At 36.4% G+C, this 17,717-nt stretch overlaps 1 protein-coding gene across 9 annotated transcripts in view; it reads left to right on the forward strand.

Moving 5' to 3' along the window:
- b3gat1a (beta-1,3-glucuronyltransferase 1 (glucuronosyltransferase P) a) overlaps nt 1-1,668 on the forward strand; it is a 123,291-nt gene extending 121,623 nt beyond the window's left edge. For all 9 annotated transcript variants that reach the window (XM_010893284.5, XM_010893289.5, XM_010893290.5 and 6 more), the window contains one exon: nt 60-1,668. The gene's annotated coding sequence lies outside the window, so the exon portion shown is untranslated. The remainder of the gene's footprint in view (nt 1-59) is intronic.
- Nucleotides 1,669-17,717: the final 16,049 nt, after the last annotated feature.

Raw genomic sequence — 17,717 nt, forward strand, 5'->3', positions numbered from 1 at the left:
TCTGTAAATTTACATGATGTCTGTGTCATTTCCCTGCATGTCCTTATTATCTGTTCCAGGTGGTCGTCAAATGGACGCTGAGAGAGGGGAAGAAAAATATTTTTACGACTTAATCATCTCAAAAAAGACTCCCTAAACACGTTTAATTCTGGGGATAAAACAGCGAACATGTATCATATTAAAGCACAGTAGAAGATGGCAATATTTAAAAGGTTTTGTTGCCAGGAGCACCAACATGGAGACTGTGTGAGCTGAGCCATAAAGGACCAATAGGAGGCGAATGCTCTCTACACCTGCATGGCACCATACTGCATCTGTAGTGTCACGAGAATCAGCACAACACTTACTGGCTAATGAGATATTCATTTTCTTAACCTCTAAAGACATTGATCTAGGTCAAGGGAAAAGATCCTGGAAGATCTTAGTAAGGTCCATTAGAGGCTGATGGACCTATTGAACACTGAACCCCTTGATACCTTTAGGCAACTGAAACAGCCTCCATGTGTTCAGAACCAACAAATGTGGGGAATCCGAAGGTATCACCTCTCAGAAGATCAAATCTGATTTCAGCAAACATGAGTTCAAAAAGGGAGTGAATGTCCTTTTTGTATAACTAAAATGTCTGCTTTTATTTAATGTACTTGTTTTCGGCGTTTTACATGCATTATCCTGCTAGTTCAATACTACTGATTCCTATCTCCATTTTGAAACTGGGGCGCGGTACATTTCGGGTTGTTCTCAGATATGTCACACAGTGTGTACTTGAAGCTACCCATTCACGTGAAAGTATTAATACTGAGATGTTCATCTACTGCTTAGACACACAGTAGTACCGATCAAAGTCCCAATACGTAGCACTTAAAGGAAGCCGCAGTGATTTTGGGTTCCTGTGTTCCTAAATGGCAACACAAAAATACACATTTCAAAGAGGCACATGATGTCCTCTGTGATAAAACTACTGTAATTGCATATATCAGTGTTAAATAAACAATATGAATTGACATAGAAATGTTCAATAACACCTCACTGTACAACACCTTGTCATATGGTCACACCTATTTTTCCACCACATGACATGGCCAGTAACACATTACCAAGGTTTAACTGAACATTTTGATATCTTACAGCATTCCCATTGCCCAGCAACACATTTTTGTTTATGACCACACACTATGCTAGTTTATATATCTATAGTACTAGAGTAGGACAAAAGAAAACAAAGATATCCACACTACAGTCACTGGCAACACATGGTGTAATTCCTTTTATAGTTATATTATTGTACCACAGCTACATCAACAGTATAAGCCTTCTGCATTGTAGTAATGTTACTGTATATAGACGCCCCCCCTGACAAGATGTTCCAAAATTCACTTTTGTCTGGCACCTTTAAGCACACATCTTATGATTCTCCGCGGTAACACTTTCCGATAAGAATACATGAACTACCATTAACGAATGCAGTAGTTAACATGAACGAATGATGAACAAAGACATTAACAAACGGTTAATAATGATAACCCCTACTTTATTAATGATTTACAAATGTATTAACTAACAGAGTGTATTGTCATTTGATTATGTGGAGACAGGACATGAACTCATGTTGTTAGTTTGTGATCATCAATGTATGATAATTCATCACTTAAAGGGCCACAAAATAATTAACTAATGGTGAAGTATCAGTTATTAAGGGTTTTATAGCTACCCATGTGTCATTAGTTAGTGATTGTTAAGGTAAGATAATTCATCACTTTCCCAAAAGGGACACAAAATAATTACCAAATAGTGAGGTATCCTTTATTAATGCTTTATTCCGGCTCAATAGTTACTCAGTGGGCCAAAGGAGTATGAACTAGCACATAATCCTACCTTAAAGAATGACAGGATTAACTAAGTGTAGGCTATAAAGACAATTTGTAAAACAACCACTCTGGAAACATGGACATCATGAAGGAAGAAATTTGTAATATATTTTTAGTGGAAGTGTAAACAGGCAAGTCCTATGCAAAAAAAATAAACAGTCACATTAATCAAATCAATCAAATTTAATTGTCAAGCCCTTTTTACATTTCACAAAATTCTTATACAACAGTAATGTTGTACGTATGTGTATAACACCTTCATGTTCATCTAGTGTAGTAAAATCTGGTAAAAGTATTAGACAATTGCAAATTACCTTAATGTTAACACAAATTGAACATGGCTAACCCGAAACTAACAAACACTTGACTGGAGCTATCATACAGCTAACTGGAGCCAGCTAACAGGATCGCTAACTGTTACAGGGCAACAACTTCAAAGTTCCTAAACAATACAATTACAAAATTAAATTAATCCTAGCGATATTGTCAGTAGTGTTGTTTTAGAATATAAAATGTTCATACAGTACTGTAACAAATTCGTTTTTTTCAAAGGAAGGCACCACCATCATGGCATTTTACATTCAACATGGGTTTTCTGTCTAGCTCAGTTATAAAATTACTATGCTTTTTCAACTCTCTACATACACTTTAACAGGCAAGTATCGTAATGTCCAGTGTACATTACCGACCTGAAAAACAGCATCAATTATGAGAAATAAAACGTGGCTTTTCCTTCAAGAGTTACCAGAACACGCAGGTGTTTGTTTGGATTGAATTCAATCCCCACCCAAAGCGACCACGTCTCTCTGCCCCCTAATGGCAAACCAATGTAAGTGTCCTTTAATATATGTAATGCATCCCCATTTCAAACAACATAACCCTAAATGCGACCATACATTTTGTACGCGTCACACCTATTTGAAGACCCAAGTATAGCCAGCCTACCTTAGTAATAATGGTTGCCGCACTGTAATTATGTTAACAAATTGAATTATCTTATTAATAATGTATAGTACTTAATATATTCGTGAAAACACCTAGCTATGAACGCACGTCCTGACACATTAGTTAATGCATTTTTAAATAATAAATTAAAGGTTATCATTATTAACTGTTTGTTCATGTCATTGTTCATCATTCGTTCATGTTAACTACTGTATTCGTTAATTGTAGTTAATGTACCCTTATCGGAAAGTGTTACCCTCTCCACCATTACGGGCGATGGGTACCCCTATCAAAACATCTTCCTGCAGCTATGTTACCGTATGCTTCACCTCATTTCTATCAGAGGTCGACTGACAATATTGCTAAAGCTTTCAAAGAAACAACCCTTCTTTAATGGATCTTTGACTTGTTGACAAGTTAGAAGGCAAAGCAAATAAACTATAAAATCTAAAATAACCTCTGCTTAGACATTTGGCAATATAACCCATGCTAGAATCCCAGTCTGTCAGGCCATTTATTCCATGCATGCTCAAACGGGTTTAAAATTAGCATTGGGACACATTTTGAGACAATCCTTGGCAATATCAGGCAATACATAATACATTTAAAAAAATGTGTGAATAAAATGAAAATCACAGCCAGTCAATACAAAGTGGTGACATGTTTGTATTGAGTACCTTTACAGTATTGTGGTTTCATGTCTCAGTTACTGAATGTATCCTTCAGTATGTTAAATGTAGGGGAAAAGGGGGAAAAAATAGGTCCAACCACAATATTTATGCCATAGATACCCAATGCAGTATTATATCAGATTCAGTTGTCAAATCGGATACTGATACCAATCTGATAGTTCTCCCAATAGATTTCACCATCAGGTACTTTTATTTCAGTACATATACCAATATTTCAGATAATTTGTATTAGATCAGTCAATTTTTATTTAATTGAGGGAGTCATACTTAATATTTTTGGTGGCTGTTAGTCTCAATGTTAACCCAATCTTTACTGTTTGGATTGGAAGACACAAAACAATTAAGATAATTAGGCAACAATCAATGCCTGTTTTCATTTTTCTAAATGGGGCCTGTCTATTTATGTGAAAATCAAGTCATATATGTATTTATTTTAAGTATGAACATTTCTTTGCCATTGTTTGGCCCCATCACTTTCTTTTCTCATCGCTGCTGTTAAGCCATTAATATTCCAAAACAACACAGCCAAGCTATTCTGAGGTCATATTTAGGTTAGCAGAAAAACAGACACAGCATTATACTATTTTCCCTTCATTTTGTATTGCTGTCACTTTAATAGCATTCTTTTATTTTTACCTTCTTAGAAATTACCTTGTTAATTGAAGCGATTGTTCACCCAACTAAAAATATGTGTTGTATTTTAGACAATTGAATCCCTAGAATAGTAATTTGTAGAAAGGATTATTGACATATAATTCAAAAGTATCTAAAAGATTAATTGATAGTTGATATTATTACTATCTATAGAACATCTATAGATGAACATTTGGAATCAAAATAAAGTGCTTACATTACAATTAATGTGACAATTAATATTTGCTTGTAGCACTTAGTCTTCATTATTATTTTTTACTTTTAGAAAAATAATCAAACATAATCCTTTCTTCAAAAGACCTATGGATACAATTTCATGAACGTTGCCCAAGTCATGGCTTATTTTGTATGGATTCTGTGAGGAACCAATAATTACAGTACCTTGGAAAAAATTTTAAACCACTGACCGATTCCCTAATTTTACTGAATTACAAATAGTACCTTAATATTCTGTTTTATTTTTATTATAAGGCACTAACTCTCAAAATCAATTCTTGTAAGTGGACTTTTGGTAAAGTATTGGTGTGTACTAGCTTAGCACAGTATTGGAGTGATGATGGCCTATTATTCTTGGCATATCTACTCCAGGTTGTTCTTGTTGATTAGAACATTTTTGTGAACTGAAGATTTTAAATAGTGCCCCAGATGAACTGAAATCAGGACTTTGAGTGAACAACTATAGGACATTCACTTTTTTGTTATTGAGCCACTCTTTTGCTGCCTTGGTGCCTAATTATCTGGCGGAGAAGTGAATTTCCTCAAAAGTATTGGTTTTTTAGTGGATTGAAAGTTCACTTGCAGTATTTTTGTGTATTTTGCTCCATCCAGTCTTCATTTAATTGTAATAATGCCATGGTGATGGAGATAATCCTCGTAGCATGTTGACACAACCATCATGCTTCACTGTAGGAATGGTGTATATTGAAGAGTTGACAGTGTTAGGTTTGTGGCACATATAGATAGCACATTGAATTTTGGCCAAAAAGCTAAATCTTGGGCTCATCTTACCACAAAAACCTTTTGCCACATTGCAACTGGGTCACACTCATGCTTTTAGATTAGGCTTTTTCAGTAGCAACTTCTTTCTTTCTACCCTCTTATACAGGCCAGTTAATGCAGAGCTCTCAGTATGGTTGACTTGTTCACCATTTCTTCAATCCCAGCCACTGAGCTCTGTAGCTAACACCAATCATTAAGTGACTGTTTGCCTCTATGTGGTATCTGCCTCTATGTGGTATCTCCTTGTTTGAGCACCGACTTTTGAGGGAAAGCCTTGTCTTAGCAGTGCCTGCGTGGTGTAATGCAGCTTCCACGTCCAGATTATTGATCCAATGGTGCTCACTAGGATATCCAAACACTTCTGTATTATTTTGTACAATTTTTGTTATCTATGTATTTGTATTACTTTAACTTTTGTAGAAAGCTCTTTGGTCTAAATTGTCCTTCAGACCGTCTGACCAATTATCCTTCAACAATGGGGGTTTTACCCAGAAAATATGACAGCAACTTTAATCATTCATAAGTGGAGGTAATAGTGGCCTCATTGTGGGAATTTCTTTCATCTGTGGAAACTGGAAACATCCACAGCAAAGGGGTTGGATAATGTTTTTAAAAAAAAAAACCAATGCCACCTTATAAAATTATGTCCTAAAATATCCAACATAACTAAATGTTAATGTACCATTTGTAACTGAGTAAACTTAGGGAATTGGTCATGGGATTAATACTTCTACAAGGCTTTGTACAACAGTGAAAATACGTTAAAGATCAAATTCATGCAACATAAGTAAATATTTTTAAGTTGATCTATTACACAGCTCTAGTAACTGCATTTATCTCCTTCAGTAGACTACATTTCTCTGGAAAGCAATCTGAAAATCGTGCGCTCTGATCTATTCTCTTGAAAATGTGAAGTGGGGCCTGTCTTTTCTTGTGAAACTCAATATGTATTTATGTATTTATTTTACATATAAATGTCCTCTTGTCAAATTGAATTTTTATTGAAAATGTCTTTGTCCATGTTTGGCATCATCTCTTCATTTTCTGATTGCTGCCATTGAGGTTCTAAAACAACATACGCAGTTAAGTTCTTCTGAGGTGACATTAAGTTAGTGGGCAACAATTCTGTATTGATGTCACTTTAATAACATTAATTTTCAAAAGCCCTAAAATGTATTGTGCTCTTTAAATGGAACCTTCTGCCAAATAACCAAATTACATATTGGTTCCCTTACCCTGTAAGCATTTTATGGACAATGTTTAACAGAAAGTCATTATTTGGTTTCAATACCCTTGTACTGTTTCAAGATGCTATCTGTTTAGCATTTGTGGTGCAATTAACATCCAAGTTCTTTATTAGTAGCATTTTTCATGGTAAAATCATCCTAAAATATCCAAAATGTATTATCAACCCATATATGTTTTGAACATGATGCATTGAAAATGATTATATTTATGCCATTCCTCACAATTCTAGACAAAAAATATGATTTTGGTGGTCCTCGGAGCTTTACTTGGGACCTCCAGATGTCTCACACTTGTAGTACTGAACTAGCTCACCTGAATCAACTGGTCAAGGGCTTAATAATTACTACACAAATAATTTCAGGTGTCCTAGCCAGCGATCATAATTGTTCATCAAGTTAGCGAATGCAATTTATAATCATAACAACTTGTAAGGAGTAGTACATGTGATGCAGACATATACGTTGGCTCTAACCTTTTCATTTTAGGAAATTACAAAATAATAATAATAACTTGCCATAGTCAGTACCAAGTGGCGCAGGTTCCTGTCTGAATGTACACTTTCAACGGCACCTACAATCAGGCAATGTCCACGGTTACAAAGTTAAAGTGGGAGGCGGGATCAGATTGGAACAGTATTATAGTAGAACAGCAATTTCAGGCTGTGGGGTGAGACCAAGCAAATGAAAGACTTAATACCAATCTTTTGCAAAACCTATTTAGCTTGTGTTCTGCTTTCTGTACTACTTGCAAAGAAATATAAGCAAATTATGGTATTTTTTGTTAAGACAGGCCTACCTAGATGAACACATACAACACATTAGCCTCTGGAGACATTATAGGGAGCTTGCGCATATATTTTTTTGTCATCACTTTAAGAATTATGAGTTAGCTGTATTACTCTGAAGGCACTAAAGATACATTTCTTTTATCTATTGTTTTTTCTGACAGCCAGATACCAATTAATGAAATGGAACAAACCTATCTAGTTTTTAGCTTTGTAGTGGTGCATACATAATGTAACAAAGGTGATGGGTCATGCTAGGCCCTAAGGGAGTGTTCGTTATTTATAATGAGGGATACCTGGAAAATGTCAAATCTCTCTGAAAGGAAAATTAATAGCCCTTGCCCAAAAAGTGAGTGGTAGAGGGGGATGATCTAGGCATCTTTCTGATACCAGAACATGATATATTGTTTTTGTAATAAAGCATTGCATGCATCACATTTGTGTAGGGGGATCCAGCAGAGAGCATAGCAGATCTTTTGGAAAATGTGCATCTGGGATGTTTATTTTGCCTATACAGTCTGAGGAGAATGTGGCCTATATTGAATGCATTTTATTCAATTTGATGTATAGCTACATGACTGGAGACATTTTAATACAGCACACATTAGTGAAATGATAAGCAAACTGAAAATTTACAAAGAATGCCATGTATTTGATTCAATAGCTTATGAGGAGAAAAAATACAGTATTGTCTTAAATGTTCCAGTTTCATTGACTGACCCAATGGCACTGGCAATGTCTAAATTACCTTTCTCTTGGTCTAACGTTCTACCTTGCTCTATTTGGAGAGTGCTAAAATGGTCAACAGACAGGTCAACAAATAAGAGTCTAGTGCACTTTGCAACAGCCATTTGGTTTTTAATCTGTTTTTCCTACATTTGAATAACAAAGACTGGCCTGCTGCTTTGCCTGTTAGCTTTTGGCTAACAACTTTTCGAACTGTATGCCTTGGCTGTGAATTGATTAAACAAAATTCCCTTCTAGGCAAAACAAAAAGTAAGCTATTGATACATTGTGGCTAAATTTGACACTTTCTCCAGAAGTAGTATTCTGAAATATTTAATTTGTTAAAACTGAAGTAGGCCTAAAAACTTTGGCAGATATAGTTTCATTTATTACTACCCTTCCTATTTTTGGTGATTCTACAATACAAATGCTATGTTGACCAGAAGAATAGAGTGGGAAAAAGATCACCTGAATTGTATTTTAGTTATGTGAGTTTGTTGCCTTAGAGTGTACAATGTTACAAAAATTGTTTAATTGAAATTATCTAGATTATTTATAATAAAATTAACTGTAGAAATAGCATGCAATTAAGTTTACTATTGGTCCTTATCTTCACGCACACTGCATCAAGCTACACAAAAAGAAGTTGCACACACAAAGACAGGCCTATAGATTCTCTGAAGGAAGTTTCATTCATACAGAAATATATTTACCCGTGGTTTTCAGAGCATGCCTTTTGTATAGCGTTCTTTTTAGCCCGACCTGGATGTTTATATAGTCTATGGATCACTATATTGAAAACACAGTTGTAGGCACACTTGATATTACTCCCTGCACATATTTTGAGTTGATGGCAGCATATTATTATAAAATACTGGTAAATATTGGAATTTAATTTATTTCAAACTATATAACTAGTTTTAGAAGGTTCACTCCGGTCAGATGACCGAACAACACAGCATCATCCTGCACAATGAATGTCTTGTGACGCCCAACAACAATGTATTGACAGTTAAGAAGAAGAGTATATAAACAGAAATATAGCTAGACAGAAAATAATGATAAAACAAAGCAACAATATACATAACACTGTACACCAGCAGCAGTTTAAGAAAGAGTACTGTAAACTAGCAGCAATCTGGGTAGTATTATTGATATAGCAGCAATCTGTGTAGTATTACTGAATATTTAGATATGGCAAGTGTGTCAGTAATATACATAACAGTGTGAACTAGCAGCAATTGGTAGAGTTATTGAATATTATGGATACATATGATTGCAATAAGCTTATGAATGGTGGCACAGCGCACTACAACTACGTAGTGAGAATTAAGAAGAAAAAAATCTATGGATGATCATGAATGGCAACATTTTTCTTTTTAACCCTCCTGAAATATTATAAAAATATTAATTCCTCAGCATGACCCTGTTTAAGTTTTTCTCGAGGTACCAACTGGGTAAATTTCAGACACTCCCTAAGTGCTTTATTCATCATTATCTTCACCACCATCATCCTCCTCCTCATCATCATGACAATATCCTCCACTGCTATCTCTTCCCTTCTTTTTACATATTTTGAGTGACAGTCATCTTCCATTCTTGTGTGAATCAAATTTCTTCTGCATGTAAAAAAAATAAATAATCATTTCTCATGATCAAGAGATATTGTATGACATTTATCAAGACAAATAAACTGAAAGAACACTAATTTAAGTGTCTTTTTGTTTTTGAGACTCCAGCAAGCAAGTTTATTTATATAACACAATTCATACATAAAAGCAATTCAATGTGCTTTACAATGAAAAGAAAAATATAAAAAAGCAATAGAATAAAAACAGTCAGATGGTCAATTCTGAAACCACCCTCCAGGGGGAATCTCCACCCTGGTATCTCACCCTTGAACCCATCAGTCCCTTTGTGAGATCTTACGCAGCTGTCTCCAGGGGGATATGCCATGTCTGTCCATGCATTTAATATTCATCCTCAATGAATTACAGTTCACAGAATTGTTTATAGAGACATCCTGGTATCTCAATCCTTGCGCTCCAGCGCTTGGATAAACTCGTCAGTCCTTTTGTGAGATAAAACCCTACATCAATGTCTAAACAGCACCACAAGAACTTGCATTATCTGTCATCAGCAGATTGTTACATTTACACAGAGGAATAACCTCTCTTCTTGTAGCACCAGTACTTGCATTACAGAAAAACTATTGGTAAAACATAGAAAAATAGAAATAGAATAACAACATCATAATAATAAAACATTGAATAAGAATATATAAATATTCCACGACGAAGCTATAAAAGCTGTAAGGCTAAATAGTGTTGTTAGGTTAAGTCACAGGCACATGAAAAGAGAAGTTTTTAACCTGGATACTTTTTGGGCACATCTAAGATTTTCTGGTAGTTTATACCAGTTTTGAGCAGCATAGCTGCTAAACGCAGCTTTGCCATGTTTAGTTTGTACTCTGGGCCCTACTAGCTGACCTGAGTTCATGGATCTAAGAGCCCTGCTCGGGTTGAAATCTTCAAACATATCAGAAATGTATTTGGGGCCTAGACCATTCAGTGATTTATAGACTAAAAGCATCACTTTAAAATATATTCTGTACCTGACTGGAAGCCAGTGAAGAGATTTAAGAACCGGTGAAATGTGCTCTGTTCTCTTGGTCCTGGTTAACATTTTAGCAGCAGCATTCGGAATGAGCTGCAGTTGATTTACAATATTTTTTGGTGGGGGGGGGGGTCCAGTTAAGAAGCCATTTCAGTAAACCCTACTAGAGAAACCAGAAAAGGAACCAGGCAAGCCTAGTTCAGCCGGCCTGCAATTAAAATCCATAAATACTGTTGCCCTCATCAGATTCAAACCTGAGTCTCCCACATCATAGACACTGTCTTTAAACACTATGCCACAGCACTGCAAACTTACTCCATGGCTAGACACCATTAAGCATTATGTTAAACTGACTAACGTTTCTTACTAAGTTTACCTCCACCACAAGCGTCTATGAACTGTATGGCGTTTGCCACTGGCCTTTTTAACAGCGTATTAGCCAGTAATAGGCTTTATCAGTAGCTACTAACTTCCTGGAATAATCATAAGAATTGAGCAATTGCTAGGTAGACGGAACTTTACACTGCCAAAGCTATTTCGTTTCATGGCGTAACAACATACTTTTTTCTTTCATTCGTGAATTACATTGATACAAAATAACTATCAATAAAGGTGACGATAACTTTTTCATCAAGTGAAAAGACGAGAGAATCATGGATTCTACTAGAAATTGTCACGATACTGTATAACCGTAAACAGTTTTAGTTTAGACTTACCCTGAATGTTGTAGCCAGCTATGTTTCTGTCTATCCTGACCCAAAAAGCACGCCCAGGTGTGTACTTAGAAAATCTACAAGAAATAGTCGCAATATAACCATAAAGAGAATAATTGCAGCCCATAAAATGAAATTAAAAAATGTAATTGTTCTCACTAGATTCAAACTCTGGTCTGCCACGTGAGAGGCACTGTCTTTAACCACTACGCCACAGCACTACACATTTCATTAATCGCAAGACACCATTGAAATTTGTGTTAAACTGACTAACGTTTCTTATTAAGTTGAACTCCAACAAAAATAGCGTCTATGAACTATATGGCTTTTGCCACTGGACGTTTTAACAGCTTATTAGCCAGTAATAGGATTACTAGTATCTACTAACACACTAGGAATAGTCATGAGAATTCAGCAATGACTGAAGATGAACTTTAGTTTGTACTCTGGGCCCTACTAGCTGACCTGAGTCACAATATAATCGTAAACTGTTTTATTTCAGGAATACTATAATGTAGATATTGAAGGTTACAGCTGACATCAAGCCCCTGATTCTGGCTATATTTTTAAGATGATAGAATGCTGTTTTATCTTGGTTTAATTTAAAATTTTTGGTTCATCCAGGTATTTATGTGCTCTATACAGTGACACAGTATGTCTATTGAGCTGTTGTCATACGGTTCGAGAGCCATATATATTTGAGTATCATCTGCATAGCTATGGTAGTTAATGTTGTTGTTGAATTTGGCCAAGAGGTAGCATATAGAGATTGAACAGAAGCAGTCTGAGAACGGATCCCTGGGGAACTCTGCATGTATTAAATTGCGACATAATAACCAAGTTATGTCTTGGTGGTCATAATGATGTACAGTGTCATTGTTTGACTGTGTAGTTCTAATGGTCTGTCTAATACTTTTAATTTTTTTATTAAAGAAACACGCAAATTCATTACATTTCACAGTGGACACAAGTTCCGATGCTATCTGCTTTAGGAGGTTTGTAAGCTTGTCAACCATGGCAAATACAGCTCCGGAAGAAATTAAGAGACCGTTGCACCTTTTTCTTTCCTTTCCAAAAAAGTTGAAAAGGAAGGTTTGAGTGAGGAACAGAAAGGTTACATTTAAGAGACTACTGCAAATTGAACGCTTCTGTTCCTCACTCAAATCTTTTCTTTTCAACTTTTTTGGAAAGGAAAGAAAAGGGTGCAGTGGTCTCTTATTTTTTTCCGGAGCTGTAGAGTGTGGATATTCTTGTTGATCATTCTCAATAAATGTTGCTGTCTGGCCCTGAGTAACTCATAGTTGAAGCTACGAAGGATTTGTTTATAGATGTCATATTGGATTTGAAGTTTAGTTTTCCTCCACTTACATTCTGCTTTCCTACATTCTCTTTTCAGGGCGTTCCATGACATTCAATGTTTTGGCATAAATCCAGAAGTACATAAACTGACTTTGCACTTTTTGTTTGAGAGATAACTATGGCCTCCATAAACTGAGTATTGGTACTCTCATTAATGTACCTTATCTTAACAGAAACAAAGTTTACGTGAACATCCGCGGTGATCAGAGATTAAAAAAGAGACACAGAAATCATCAGACAGGGCCAAGTCTTTAACCATGACAGAGAAAATATTGAGACCTTTGGAGATCTAGAATGTGGCCTCAAGTGTGCATACACTCTTTCACATGTTGAGGGAGATTAAAAGTGTCAAGTAGTGCATTATTGTTTGTATTATTATCTATATGGATGTTAAAATCCCCTGTTATAATTAACAAGATATAATCAATGGAATGTAACAGAATAGTTAAGCAAAATCCTCAATAAATATCATGGAGGTCTGTAAATGGTTAAAAACTACATTTTGGGAGAACCCTTAAAGGTAAAAGTATTCAAAAGAAATACAATTACAGAGTGTATTTTCTTTGCACTGAAATGTATCTTTGAATAGGGCAGCCAATCCTCCTTTCCTACCATTTCGACACATTCATATAACCAAATTTTTTAGGTGCTGTCTTGTTGAGAACAGTAGCACTACAATCTTCTGTTAACTATGTTTCAGTGAATCCAGTTTGTAGGATATTATAATGTCATTTACCAAGAATGATTTGTTGACAAGAAATCAGCTATTAAGTAAAGCCAGCTTGATAGAAATACCAGAAATAGAAATAATTCAATTTAAATCACATAAACAAGACAGCAGAAATATATTCAACAATGTTCTGTCTTGGTCCCTTAATCCCTCTCTTGTTGATATGTCACCGTTTGTAGTTGTACAACCCTGTTTCCACACTGTGTAAAATGCAAATAAAAACAGAATGCAATGATCTGCAAATTATTTATCTTTATATATAATTGATATGTTGTCTTTGTACTATCAAATGTTGAAACTGAGAAATGTTGTTGTTTTTGGAAAAATACATGCCCATTTTGAAATTGAGCAGCACGTTTCAAAAAAGTTGGGACAGAGGCATGTTTGCCACTGTGTTGCATCACTTATTTTAACAATATGCTTTAAGCATCTGGGAGCTGAGGAGACCAATTTATTGTCGTTTTTTAAAATGTTTTCCCACTGTAACATCTACTCCGCATGGCACAGCTGCTCCCCTTCCTCTTTGGCGCTCCACCTCGCCAGTACACTAACCAGGAGAGTGATGGCATCAGCGCATCCCAAGGACACAGCTGTTTCCTTTCACTGATTAGTTGTTTTTATATTCTGTTGTTCACCCACTACAATTCGCAGATTCTTATTTGTATGTCGTATCCATGTTGGTGCGCTTCTTCATTTTTCTATTTTTCTTTCTATTTTTGCCTCACTTTTACGCACTTGTTACACTCACACCCTAACACCCATTCTTGCTTGATATAGGATTTCAGCTGCTCAACAGTTTCTGGTTTCCTTTGTCATATTTTTAATTTCATAACTGGCCAAATGTTTTCAGTGGGTGACAGGACTGCAGGCAGGCCAGTTTTACACCTGAACTTTTTTACTACAGAGCCTTGCTATTGTAATGCATACAGAATGTTGTTTGGCATTGTCTTGCTGAAAAAGACACTGTCTAGATGGCAGCATACAGTATGATGCTCCAAAACCTGTATATATTGTTCAGCCTTTATGGTGCCTTCACTGAGGTGCCAGTCACCCATGCTATGTGCACTAATGCACCCCCATACCATCACGGATGCTGGCTTTTGAACCGTGCGCTGATAAGACGCAGAATGGTCCCTCTCTTCTTTAGTCCGGAGAACGTGGCGTTCATGATTTCCAAAAAGTATATCATTGCATTCTGTTTTTCTTTACATTTTACACAGTGTCCCAACTCTTTTGGATATAGGATTATAAAATAAAAATCGATAAAATAACATGCTGTTATTATTATATATACAGCTCTGGAAATTTAAGAGACCGCTGCACCTTTTTCTTTCCTTTCAAAAAAGTTGAAAAGGAAGGTTTTGAGTGAGGAACATAAAGGTTACATTTAAGAGACCAATGCAAATTGAATGCTTCGGTTCCAAACTCAAAACTTTTCAACTTTTTTTGGAAAGGAAAGAAAAAGGTGCAGTGGTCTCTTATTTTTTTCCAGAGTTATATATACACTGCTCCAAAAAATTAAGGGAACACTTAAATAACACATCGGGTCTCGATGAAGGAAATATATTTAAGATCAAAATCTTTACTGTACATAGTGTAATTCGTTGAGAACAAAATGACATAACAACGGTCAATGTAAATCAAAATGACCAACCGATTGAGGGCTGGATTCAAACTCAATCAAAGTAAGCCATTGAAATCACAGGCTGTTCCAACTTGTGTGAATTCCGTCCTGGCCACTCATCATGTGACTCAGTAGTGTGTATGACTCCCATGTGCCTGTATGCACTCCCAACAACATCTGGGCATGCTCCTGATGAGACGACGGATGGTGTCCTGGGGGATCTCTTCCCAGACCTGGATCAGGGTATCAGGGAGCTCCTGGACAGTCTGTGGAACTACTTGGAGGAGTCAGATGCACCAATTCATAACGTCCCAGGGATTCTCAATTGCATTCAGGTATGGGAAATGTAAGGTTAAGTCAATAGCATCAGTGTGTTCGTCATTCAGGAAGGCATTGTCCTGTACCAGGAGGAACCCAGGGCCCACTGCATCAGAGTAAGGTCTGGTGATGGGTCTGAGGATTTCATCCCGGAACATGAAAGCAGTCTTACTACAGCCCTGTCCAGCTCTCCTCGTGTAACGGCCCGTCTCCTGGTATCTCCTCCGTGCTCTTGAGACTGTACTGGAAGACATAGCAAACCTTCTTGCGATGGCAAGTAAGGGTGTGCCATTCTGGAGGAGCTGGACTGCCTTTTCAACATGCTACCAGTAGTGACAAAGACACTAGAAAAATGCAAAACTAAGAATCAGTCAGGAAGGATAAGGAGAGAATAATTGTCTCTGGCCACCATATTCAAAACCATTCCCTTTTTGGAGGTTGTCTTGGTGTTGCCTCTCCAGTGCACCTGTTGTCACTTTCATTTGCACCAAAACAGGTGACATTGATTCACAATCACTTACGCTTCCTAACTTGACAGATTCATATGATTGACATGGTGTTATACTGTATATATATATATATACATACACACGCCATTTTTATTTTCATTCAATGTATCATTAAGGGCCGATTGTACAGACACAAATAAGGCCTTGTATTGGACAAAACATATAAATAATCATGCAATCACAGGAGAATCTAGAAAGTAATAATGTACCATTAGGCCTAGACAGGGTCCTAGGCTTTCTTTGTCTGCAATACCAGTCCTAAAAGTGCATTTCAGCAGAAGAAACTAACGTTCTGAATGTCAGCCATTGAATTACTACCCAAAAACTTGTAGGAAGAAACATTCAATAGAGAGCTAGCTCGCTAAAATATGGATAAATCAAATAATGCAGGCAGTTGTAGCATCAACTCTAAAAACAGGGGAGGGCAAAGACATATTTTGTTATCACGTTTTATAAGATGTTGAAAACAAAAGGTTTGGACAGAGCAAGTGAAGAGGGAGAAGTAAATTGTGATTTAGTGTGCAACCCTGATGTACTGGGGATAATGACTTTTACTCTGTACTTTATAGTGCTTTATAAACAAGAAAGAGACAACAAGGCACTCAGGAGCCATCATAAAAAAGAGAGAGATTGGAAGTTCTAAGGCTAGCAAATATATATACAGTAGGCACCAATACAGTAGCTACAATGAAATAGCTCCTGCTACAGTAGCAAATGTGTCTCACAGTTAGCTAGTGAAACAGTGTATGTAGGGTTCCGAAGTAAAGTTACTCCTTGCCAATACAGTGCAGTTCATATGATACAATATGATTTGGAATGATACAATGTGGTTAAAGTACTCCCAGCTTTATTCTGAGGTTATTTTCATCCATATCGGATGAACCATTTTGAAAGAACAACACAGTTTTGACATATTCTTGTAATGATGCGATGCGTTGCGGGAGCAAGGAACCAGGTTGCAGGCAGAGGTACTCAGTGTAGTCTCTTAATTGAAACAAAGTAACACTGAGCACAAAAAACAACGAAAGTAAATGGCTGACTTCAGCAGCAAAACGATTTGAACAAAGGTATTCAAGACTTAAATACAACAACAAACACGACAAGAACAATGATCCACACTGTGGGGAGCAGAGGGGAAACATTTAAACACATACTGATGAACAAACAGGGACCTGGTGTGAACGATGATGAAGACGTGACATAAAACAAGTCCGGGATGCATTCGTGGAGTAATGGGAACTGGAGATGTACGGGACGGTGGCACTGATCCTCACCGCACCGTGACAATTCCGCCCATTTATGGGTACCAAATGCATTTAAACAATTCGCTTTTAATTAGCCAAGTATGTTTGTTTGCATCATTAGTGCATGCTTAAGAGAGCTCTCAATGTCTTATTTTGATTCTAGGCTTTGCATTTGGAGTCGGTTACTGGTGTCTGACAACAGAAGGACCAAAGTGCCAATCCAAGTCAAGCTAGCCAGCATGATGCAGATAAAAGATAATAAATCAATCCAAAACATAGCCAAAACATTTGAAGAAAATCAACAGGTTTGTATATTAATAAGAAAGAAAGCGCTGGTGACCTCATCAATAACAAATGACCTGTATGGTCAGGAAAGTAGATGACCAAAGAAGGCTAATTCAAATTAAGGACAGATTAAGAATTTCTGATATATTTTTGGAACTCTCCAGGAGGAATGCATGCACGTGTCAGCCACTACATTCTGTAGAAGATTTGTTTAAATATTTTAAACTTTTCTCATAAGCTATCAGAAAAAGGTAATGTTTGACTGTCAGAAAAACATACATGCTGTATTGGTCAAACTCAAGCATTTAAATCCTAATAAATATAGACAAATTATTCATATGGTACCATGTCATGTTCCCCCCTGTTACATGCACAAAATTATATGAAAGCTTTAACAATTTATGTA

The sequence above is a fragment of the Esox lucius genome, chromosome 1 (assembly GCF_011004845.1).
Source record: "Esox lucius isolate fEsoLuc1 chromosome 1, fEsoLuc1.pri, whole genome shotgun sequence".
Classification (NCBI taxonomy): Eukaryota; Metazoa; Chordata; class Actinopteri; order Esociformes; family Esocidae; genus Esox; species Esox lucius.